Source organism: Gossypium hirsutum, chromosome A10 (assembly GCF_007990345.1).
Source record: "Gossypium hirsutum isolate 1008001.06 chromosome A10, Gossypium_hirsutum_v2.1, whole genome shotgun sequence".
Taxonomy (NCBI): domain Eukaryota; kingdom Viridiplantae; phylum Streptophyta; class Magnoliopsida; order Malvales; family Malvaceae; genus Gossypium; species Gossypium hirsutum.
This window is the reverse complement of record NC_053433.1, coordinates 20,803,065-20,807,575: the sequence shown is the minus strand read 5'-3', so window position 1 is coordinate 20,807,575 and position 4,511 is coordinate 20,803,065. Positions and strand designations below refer to the sequence as shown.

The window sequence follows — 4,511 nt, the reverse complement described above, 5'->3', positions numbered from 1 at the left end:
TAATCTACTTTATTAATAAATGAACAATACATATTAATAAATAGGATAAGTCTGTTTAAAAATATATTTGCTTATATATAAGTAAATAATTTATCAAGCATTTAGTAGTGTATAATAATAATATCATTTTCAAAGTTTCAAAGTTTGTTACAACTGAAATTCGATCTTCATTTTCAAAGAATTTCATGGTTATTTATATAAATACAATTATCCAAATAAATGTTTATTTGAATACTTACATCTTTTAACAATAGATATAATTATTCAAATAAGTTTAAGCGGCACAAATTTAATAACTAAGAAACATAAGTCAATACTTATACTCCTTTTGTTTTATATTTGCCCTTGGCCTTTACATCTATCCAATTCTGGTCATAACGGTAGAATGTAATGAAGAATAACGACTGATGGAAGCAACACAGAAATCATACATCCAAAAGAAACAAATTCAGTAACAGGAAAAACAATAACAAAGGCAATGAAAATTGAAAAGACCAATTTGATCAAATTAATGCATCTGAAAACAGGTTCAAAAATCAGTTACTCGACAATAGTTGTTGAAAAGAAGAATCATATAACACAACCTCATGTCCTCTGATAAAAAAAAAAGCCCCATAATAATCCCAGTTTGTAGTATATGAACCAAAAAGCACTTGCCTACTAATTGTAATGGTAAAATCCTCACTTTCAAAAAAAGTTTCCAAAAAGAAGAAATAAAGTAGAAAAATCATATCTTCTGCTGCTTAATATTCTATAAAATTCCTATTAAGTCCTACAACTAAGTTCAAGAGCTTCATAGTGATTGAGCGGAGATTATTTTGTTCACATATTTTGTATAAAACTATCCATGCATGCTAGAGTCCACAAACTAGACATCCGGAATTACTGAAGTTTTCCACACAAGCATTTAGAATAGAAACGAAGAGAACCATGAAGATCTAAAACCATGAAAAGAGAATCAGAAGTTGCCAGTCCCGTTCATTAATAATTTACTGACAGAAAACTAGATTTGTTCACCTCTTGAATGGTTTGAAAATATGAATGAACTACCAAATCAAGCTATAAGTCAAATAACTTGGATTGTACAAGAGATTATTAACATCTTCATAAAAGGTTAAACCCAAATAAAAAGACTAAGCATATCTAGATCACAATTTGAAACAAATCAATGAACAGATTGAGATCCAAGGCTCAAGTAATAGAAGTTCCCAATGATCAAAGATGTTTATTCAATATTTTCAAGCTCCTTTTATGGCTGACACAAAAGATTGTAGATTACCATAGCTTTCCAATTAAGAAAAACACCATACAAAAAGACAACTAAAGAACCAATTTAACATCCCAAATAAGAAGGAAAAGAGAAAAAAAAGAAGTGCATTCACTATTTTTCAACAACAAAATACCAATCAAATTAATGAATAAGTATGCATGATCCAAGTCCAACATTGAATTTAATTAGCATGAGACCTTCAAAAAAGAAATTAGTAATGAGAATATTATCCATTGTATACTCATCATTATTTATTTAGGATTTGTATTTTGAGGAGTATAAGTCGGTTTATTCTTTATTCAAATCGATGTCTCAACTATTATTTAGACAGATTTTTGAATATACATATAAATAAAATAATTTAACAATAGTTTATAAACAAAGAGTAAGTCAAAGAGAGAAATCAATGGCCTTTTGAAAAATTGTATAAAGACTCTGAAGCATAACTTTTATGAGTGTTACGACCTTTTCAATTATAGAAGTGGTTTTGCTTGGAGTCCAGACACTAAAATGTGGACTGCTAAGGAACTATGGAAAGCACTTGTGAAGGTTGGTAAAATGTTCTTGTCCAAGTTATCTGCTTCTTGTGCTTGGTTATTACGGAACTAATTTCCAGTTCGTGCTGTCTTGTTTGTCAGTTAAAACCTGATGCAAAAAAAATGGATGATTACAAGAATTGCTAATTATGATATGCTTGTGATGCTTTTTGCTAAAGATAGAGAGAAGAGGAAAGGAGCTAAAAGGGGTCAATTGGGCTGCTCAATAGGTGGCCGAGTATTTGATGGTATCCCTTTGCAAGATGTAGTTGGTGCAAGTATTGAGGAAAAAGACACGAATGATACTAGTCAGCAACATCATTGAAAGGGAAAAAAACAAAAGGCGACAAGAGTTGAAGTATTTGAAAGGGAATTTAAAAAGCATAAGGGAAGCAATTAAAGATGTTGCAGAAGCAATCAGGGAGGGGAATGTTATAGCCGAGAGAGGACAACTACGTGTTTACTCAGAGCAGGAAGTATTTGCAGAATTAGTGAACATAGGGCATATATTTTCCTTATTGCAAACGCTGGGAGCTGAGGAGCGAAAGGAATTTTTATTGCAGATGCTGCATAATAGTTCTGGGGATTTGGCATATTAAAATTTATTGGCTGGTTAGGATTCTTTTTCTTTCATTAGCCTTGAATGGCATGGCAAGCAGGGATAATGTACATAAGATATGATGCTTCATAATTTATGGTGTGTTATAGTAGAGCTATTTGCATTCTTTTTTTTTAGGAACATTAGTTGATTACTACAGCAGCCATATATTAAAGCGAATGGCATTAATGCCTCAACACAAGCTGCAATAATAAGTCAAATCAACAATTCCTTCTATCATCTCCACCTTTCTAACCTATGGCACTATGTTGTATTGCAAAGAACAAACACCTGCATAGAATGTTTAAAAATAAAAGAACACAAGCAATCATGTGTAGAATGTCTAAGGAAATTTTTTGCTGTTACTGTACACTTCTAATACATTATTAATATTAATGAAATAAACAAGCCATTCACTACCTGTGTGTGAGCAAAGAAGGTTTTGTTCCCTTGACTGAAGCCCTTTCCAGTTGATTCAATTTCCATGACTTTTTCAAAGCAATCAAATAAAAAAATTGATATTTATATCTATGAAAGAGCAAACTTGACATGATCACAGGGCAACTACATAACACAGAAGAAGCAAAAAAGAAGGATCGATTACTTCACAATATACACACCCATACAGGTAATCTTAATTGGTCAAAGTAAGAGAACAATAGCTAAAGAAACCCCCTCCAATGACATAGTGAAAAACAAGTTCAACCAAAGGAGAAGAATACCAACTGAATCAGTGAGCTATTGAGACCATGAACAGCATCTGGCTGCTGATCAAGTTCAAGTAAAAATCTTCTGCTACCAAGGTAACCCCAGGCCTCACCAGTGAAAACAATAAAGACAAGTTGCATTAAATTTATAGAAACATTAACAAACAAAAAACTTATCTTGGAGATTGACCTTCCAGAAATGTAGCTAGGGAGAACGCCATAGAAAACCTATTTACTAAGGTTGTCTAAACCATCTATATGAGAAAGGGCATCAACTGTTGCGTTTTTGTTGAGAGGAAATTGAAACCATTGACCCTGATTTCAACCGGAGCTTGAGGACACTGAGAATCGATTGAATTCGTCGGTAGGTAAAATTTTGATGGCTTTTAATTTGAAATTGAATCTGGGTTCAGGCTTGGATAGGGTTGGAAATGATGCTTCAGACGTGAAAAAGAGGGAGAAGGCTGGAACGAAATGGGAATCAGACTAAAAAAAAGAAGAAAATGCTCAGATGTGAGAAGGGTAAAGTGGAACAATTTTCACGCTGAATAGGTATTCCCTTGGGGGAGTGCTGAATTGTAAACGGTGATTTTGCCTTGAATAAGGCTATAAGGAATATGGATGTAATAGCCTATTCAGCCAACCAAACAAAGGGAAGGGTTGGGCCCACTGAATAAGGCTATAATGGTTTAGCATTACAGCCAACCAAACATGCTGTAAAGTTCATGTTTGCAATTGCATATTAAATTAATGTTCATATATAAATTTGAGATTTATCCCCTTTTGAAACAAATAAATCTTTCAAGAAATTAAAAAAAATATATTAAAGAGAAAAAGTAAATTAGTAGATAGATAAATAGATAGATAGATAAATTGATATAATCATGGTCAGAAAATTATTTAAATTTAATTATAAGCATAACTACTGAGTTAACATCTAAGATAATTTTATTGAAAAATATACCCTAATTAAAAATTAATAATAACTTATAAATAGTAAAATCTAATCTAAGTTGATAGTGTTACAGTTTTTAGAGCAAAACCCCTTAAATTTGGAAGTCACATCACCTTAGGCAACAAATATTATTTCTTTAAAGCAATAATCTGAAATTGTCATAATTATAGAACAACATTCTATTGGAATTAAAATCTTGTTGGAACTAAAAGATTTTAACATATCTTGTGAGAACTGTGGCGAAAAATTATTAGGTTGCTCAGTTGAATGATAATCTTTAATAAAAATATTTGTCTAAACAATGTGGTTGAGAAGGACAAAATAAATAACGAAGTTAACAAGACACCATTCATATCTATGAAACTTTGAAAAGATTAACAAAATTGAAAGAAATAAAATAAAGTATAATTTTATAATGCATATAACTAGTAGAATAAGTAAATAT

The 4,511-nt window shown here is 31.4% G+C and overlaps 1 long non-coding RNA gene across 1 annotated transcript; it reads right to left on the bottom strand.

The window, feature by feature from the left end:
• Nucleotides 1-481: 481 nt before the first annotated feature.
• On the bottom strand, nt 482-3,809 carry LOC107897587 (uncharacterized). Its single transcript, XR_001684208.2, has 2 exons — nt 2,825-3,809; nt 482-1,915 (listed from the first exon to the last, which is right to left on the bottom strand). It is a non-coding gene; the product is annotated as an uncharacterized lncRNA (long non-coding RNA).
• Between the last annotated feature and the right edge of the window lie 702 nt (nt 3,810-4,511).